Source organism: Strongylocentrotus purpuratus, unplaced genomic scaffold, assembly GCF_000002235.5.
Source record: "Strongylocentrotus purpuratus isolate Spur 01 unplaced genomic scaffold, Spur_5.0 spur5_scaffold_4, whole genome shotgun sequence".
Taxonomy (NCBI): domain Eukaryota; kingdom Metazoa; phylum Echinodermata; class Echinoidea; order Camarodonta; family Strongylocentrotidae; genus Strongylocentrotus; species Strongylocentrotus purpuratus.
Window position 1 is genome coordinate 19,029,541 of NW_022145610.1, and position 6,541 is coordinate 19,036,081.

A 6,541-nucleotide genomic window follows, 5' to 3' on the forward strand; every position below is an offset into this window, starting at 1 on the left:
TTCAAATAGCATTGTAGAGACGATGAACAACAGCGAACGCAAAGTCGTTAGCCATGACAATGTAAATTTCTATCTCGTTCTGCTAAATAATCCGAACAATAGAATCAACTGTTAAATGAAATTATCATGAGTTCTGAAATTTCAATTTGTTACTGCACATCATAATAATATTAAAGAGCAGCAATGGCGAACGATTGTCGCTAAAATTCAGAAATTGTTGCTTAGATTGATTAAATTACCATGAGACATCAAGATACATAGAACTATGATCGACAAGCATGATATTGTTTTGAAAACATTCTGAAAACATTGGAGCTAGAATGAATAAGAGATTGGCCCGAATTCACAACGGAGGTCTGAGGACAGACCCGGTTTGATCAGACCAAGGTTTGTACAAACCTCGGTCTGAGCTCAAACCTGGTTTATTTTCAAACCCATTCCACAAAGGAAGGTTTGTATAAACCTTGGTCTGTAATTCCCAAACCTCCGAACAAGGTTTGTAAAACTAGTCTCAGCCATAGGGTTTCTAACATAATTTTTATGGGCTAGGGTTTAAATGTTAAGAATTGAAAAAACTGTTAAACTAAGCATTCTTAGTACGATCCGGACATCTTAATGAGCAATCTTGAAAAGATGATGGTTAGAACATCTCTGAAATAAACTTTTGAATTGTATTTTCATGAATTAATCGAACCAAACTGGCGCGCCGATGCAGAAAGTGCCCCACGTACTCACATTTGTGTGGTGCTGGTGAAGCACTCAATCTGACCCAGAACAAATTGACATCGGCACCTGAAAACCTTCGTTAGATAAATACATCTAAGGTTGTCAAGGGCTCTTTTAAATTAACTGTAAGAGTCTTATTGTTTTGGGGGTTACACATTCTTATCAATAAAATTACCTAATAATAATAATAATAATAATGATTTAATATGAATTAAGTTTTTATTGTGATTAATATATTAATTCATTTGATTGCAATTGTTAATTACTATACATCTATATAGTTATTTTGTTAGAATGGTCAATCAATTATTATTTTAACTAGTTCCCCGTTTGTTTCCCCAACTGGCTATTTTTTTCACATCAAAATTGCAACTGGTAAATGATTTGTTTCCATATAATATTAATTTTTAAAAATTCCTCTATGGCCATCTTTTCTTTCTCTCTCCCTCCCTGTCTCTTTCTCTGTCCCCGTCCCTCTCTCTTTCTACCCATTTTTGTTCTCTCTCCCTCCCTTTCTCTATTTATTCTTTTTCTTTCTCCCCTCTTTCTCTATTCATCTTTCTCTCTCTCCCTCCCTGTCTCTTTCTCTGTCCCCGTCCCTCCTCTCTTTCTATACCCATTTTTGTTCTCTCTCTCTCCTTTTCTCTCTCTATTAATTCTTTTTCTTTCTCCCCTCTCTCTCTCTCTCTCTCTCCCTCCCTTTCTCTCTCTATTAATTTTTTTCTTTGTCCCCTCTCTCTCTCTATTCAACTTTCTCTCTCTCTCTCTTCTTCTTCTTTTTTGCAATGAAACACATAATGCAAAACCATGCAAACTGCAAACACACACATCTGCACCCCCCCCAAAAAAAAAGGGAGAAAGAGAGAGAGAGAGAGATAATCTGACACATATCTATTTCAGTTATCTTTGTAAATATATGAAAGCAAGAATATTGTATTTGTATTTTCATGTTTTACATAAATAATTGAGCATACAACACAATAGTAGTCTACCGTTTGTTCAAACAATGCAGTTCACATTTGTAAATTTTGTAGCATGCTTATATGAAATATAGCCCACTAGAGGTTAAGAGAGGCTCTGGAAGGCCAATTAAAAGTCTCACTGTAGCGCTATTAGCAAAAAGAAAATCAGAAATACAACAAAATGGGTGACGAAAATTCAAATTTGCACATAAAAGTTCTTTAATTCTGACTTCGCTTAGTACAGTAAATAATATTTGTTCGAATACTCTCCCCTAGCTGCCAACCAAATAATTTATATTGACCCACCCCTCAACTCAGCAGTACAATGCTAATTATAGTTAAATCGGGTGCATTTAATCTATAGAGAACACTTAATTACAAATACCGTCAGAGTGACAACAAATACTTATCAACTAAACATAACATCAAAAATATTCAACACCCAGGTTCTTGATGTAATGCTGCATAACTACGAAGTATTGTGGGAACACCAAGGAGGGGCCGTATTTTGAAATACTCTTAGTATTGATGAGGCATGGAACGTCCTCATCCTTGCATTTAATAAATATGCGCTCAATCACACATCTCCCTTTTTTGTGTGTGAAGTGTTAAAGCCCCACTGTACTACTTTTAGCTACTTGCTCCCTCTATATAGAAAACTTCCCCAATCTGTGCCTGTTAATCCCCCATGATCCTCTTTTTCTTATGTTAATTGAGAACTGAATTGATGAGATAGCCTCCCGTCAGTGACCTTGCTGGGTTGTCTAATCCTCTTTGGCTGAACTAGTACAGATGGCCTTTAAAGCACATCTGTGGTCGACCCTCTGAATGAAGAAATGGCTTCTGATGAGGCAGAGAAGGCATGGATACCTGCAAAATTGAATGAACAAAATAAACAATATCATAAACAATATTTTTAATTTCGACTTGTTCATTTTTTTACTTGGAGGGGGGTGGGGGGGGGGGGGGGGGGGTAATACTATAGAAAGGATACAATGTATTGTACACATAATCAGGAATTATTCAATCCTGTGTCACTAATACAAAAACTATGAGGTTCCACTTGACAACAAACTAATCAAGTTGCATCCAGATATCAAAAACATTAATTGTGATTTGTGAACTGAAATTTAAAAGCACATGAGCTCGTTTGAATTAATTACTTAATGCGAGTTGTTACTATATTACCAAATGAACATTCCTAACATGTCACATGTTGGCCAAATACAAAAAAGGAAACAAGATTGATTAAGAAAAAGAATAAACAAATGTTTTCATATAAAGAAATAATCTACAGTACCTACCCTATAGTCTATCTCCAAGAATCAACTGTTATTCATATGCCCTAGCATCAAGCTGTCAATTCAGTGCACACTCAGAAAAGATCCTGGCATCGTGGCTGCTACCAGTCCAGGCCACCTTGCAACGATACTAGTTATTTTCCCAGCATAATCACAGACAACCTGTCAATATGAAATAACATGTTGGCATTCATTAGTTATGAAAACTCACTCATTTCACACTTCAGATAGGCCGTGAAATGTATAAATTTCACTTGTTATTTATGGTAATTAATGCAAATGCAGTTGAATATGTGATAATTGCTTTTCAATATCTATTCATACAACAAAAATTGGAAGAAAATTCTAATTACCCTATATTTATTGACTGATGAAGTATTTCTTCATTTTTAACTCATGTTTTCATTGTTTATCTTGTAACAATGTAAACAAAAATAATCTCACTTTTAACAAAACATTTCGAGCCTAAAACAACAAATGCTTTGTTTGTGTGTGGGGGGGGGGGGGGGGGGGGGAGGGGGTACCCACTCTCGCATCTTTTTATTGGAAATGAACCTGTTTGTTTTTCTATAGTTTAAAATATATAGTGGTAATTGCCATTGATCAATTTACATGCTTCTCTTTGTTGTTTTTTCTTTCATTGATCAATGGCAAAAACAGTGGCCCAATTGCCATGGCCATCAACAAAATATCAGAAATCTAGAGGTCATATCCATATTGCCAATAGAAGGATGGAACAAGTTTTGATTTTTCAAATTTCCCTTTCGTTAAAAAGATATTAACGAGTGTTAGGATTTTTAAGTTTAACTATCCATTGGATATTCTTAACTGTGTACAAAGGCAGTGAAATGAGTACCTGTACGCGAATATTACTTTAATATCCATTTGGCCACTAGAAATCTTGCATTGGTCACCAATGAATTAGCATGGATGTACAACACACAAGACTGGAGAGTGTATATATCTAATGTGAAAATTTTGCAAGGTACAAAAAAAAAGGTCTAAAGGGAAAGCCGTGCTGGATCCAGTCATGATGTATTCATTTATTCTCACCTGAACATCGATGGAGTACCTGTTCTTCCTATTGAAGTAGTACCTGGCTCTTGCCCCACCAGGGCTCCTGATGTAAACATGTGTCCCATCAACAGCAACTCCTGGAAATCTGCAGTACTGGAAAAACTGCTTCTGAATAGTAGTCACTATTGTCTTGTAACTTGTAGGAAACTTCATGACTTGTCCCTTTCTTCTGACAACAGCTTCGGAAACATCCCTCACTCACTACTCTCCATTCGGCAAACAGATGAATATGACACGGCATGCCACCTCCTCACGGTGCATCCTTTAGATCGAATTACCTTTTTAAAAAAATTAAAAAAACAAGCATTCAAATAAATCATTTTTTTGCTGGTTTATGCTATTATATTTTTACATCCCCAACTGTCACTGTCACTTTACAAACAAAAAAATCCTGATTTCTAGATGTGGTGTGAATCAATTTAACGTAAAAGACAAAATTGTCTATGCCTTTTCTAATCTCCTTCACGGCTTCACCTTTTGAAAAATAAGTTTAAGTAGTTAAGTAGTTTTACACAAAACAAGAAATCACAAACCTGTTTCCAACACATAATCTGAATAATTTCCTCATGTATTAAAGCCAAATAACAGTATTGGGAAATGCCCCACACACAAATTATGAACATTAATGCTCCCATCACCTACAGTACCATGTAAAAGAATAAATATCATAACTAATCTATCAATGTATCGAATATGACAGAAAATGCTTAGAAATTGAATAAATTTATGTAAATGCACATGTGTATTGCATTGGGGGCTTGCACGGTCGTAGGCAGACCAGCGAAGCGGGGCAAACGAACAGTGAATTTAGGCGGTCAACATGAATTGAAATATTTCTGCATTTTAATAACGACACTAGTCTAGGGTTGGATTTTACAACAGAAGCCCTTTTTTTGTATAGCTATGTTAACAATATTCATCAAGTAGTTTGGCCATGTTTTCAGCAACTTTCCCAATACAGAATTTGAATTCAAAGTAGCCTACCTCAATCTAAAACAAAAGGCTCATCATCCAGCGGGTTTTCCCAATCTCAGACTCAGAGGCCTCTGCCCGGTTGTGCTGCTATATATTGCTCCAGCTCCTCCTTCAGGTACACCAGCTCATTATGCTGAATCAGCTGCATTTCTACCATCTTTATTAGAGTGAAGATAAAATTAAACAAATGTTTAAACAATGTTTTTAAATTAAAGAAATGTTATTACTTGTGCTTGTGACTTTGTGGGTGATCCTTGCTCTGGAGACTAAGCCAGTTAATTAAGACAATCAGAACCAGATCTAAATTTAATAAAACTAAGCTTTGCTTGTCACGACTCATACTAGATCTAGATAGTCATAGACAGAAATAACCGTCTGAGTGATATGGGTCATTTCTTTAATAAAAATAATATTAAAACTGACATTTGTTGACATTCTATAATCGGAGGTCTAGTGGAGCCAGGCGTAGTCTCAGTGAACAACCGGCGAAATAGAGAGACTGAAGCTTTTGGTCCATGCCTGTCAGTGTGATTCATTTTGGGGAACATTGGCATTGCTGATCATGATGCCATTTTAATTTCTATTTATTTAGGTACCAGTGTCAGTGAAACAAGTCAAGTGATGGACATCATTGCCAGGCCTATACTAGGCTAGAGCCTGGTATTATTATCATTATCATGAATTTGTAATAACTAGTGTAGGTCTAGGCCTATTCTAATAGGCATGTGTCATGGCATTGCTGACAACAAGACGAAATTAAACATGACAGTCATACTGACATACTCAGATACTCCAGCCCAGGGTCAGAGGGTGCGAGCTCCCCCGCCGCCTTGGGCGTTGGACTCGAGCTCCCTCGGACTCAGTCCCTGAACTCTGGAATTGAGAGGCCGTCGGATATGTATACATTTCATGGAAAATGGAAAGTTATAAAGCATATCACATATTGAAATCTCAGTAACGTGAAGAGTATGGATTCGACTACATGTACAGGTTTTATACTTACGATTTTAAGGAAAGGATCGAGAGATTGAGAGATTTCAATTGCACTAAAATCGGGCTGACCAGATACTATCGCAGATTGTTTAGGCGGTGAATTATTTGGATAAAATCAATCGAGCATAAATTATCTCCACCCAGTGCTGCATCCTGATTGGTTGATAGCTCTCAAACCAGGTTTGAGAAATTACAAACCTCCTATCTGAGCAGTCTGTAAATTTCGGGTCTGATGACGTACATAAACCTGGTCTGAGGACAAACCTTGCTTTGTGAAATGTAATTTCAGACCAAGGTCTGAACTCAAACCTGAAACGCGTCATATGACGTACATAAACCTTGGTCTGAGGACAAACCGGCTTTGTGAAATGCATTTCAGACCAAGGTCTGAACCAAGGTCTAAAACGCGTCATATGACGTACGTAAACCTTGGTCTGAGCTCAAACCTTGCTTTGTGAATTTCGGGCCAATGTGGTCATGTAAACAAGTGCATTATGTCCATGTTAT

The 6,541-nt window shown here is 36.8% G+C and overlaps 1 long non-coding RNA gene across 1 annotated transcript; it reads right to left on the reverse strand.

Moving 5' to 3' along the window:
* Positions 1-2,392: 2,392 nt before the first annotated feature.
* Positions 2,393-6,339, reverse strand: LOC105442378. Its single transcript, XR_004066349.1, has 5 exons — positions 6,045-6,339; positions 5,051-5,198; positions 4,043-4,344; positions 2,993-3,151; positions 2,393-2,558 (listed from the first exon to the last, which is right to left on the reverse strand). It is a non-coding gene; the product is annotated as an uncharacterized LOC105442378 (long non-coding RNA).
* Positions 6,340-6,541: the final 202 nt, after the last annotated feature.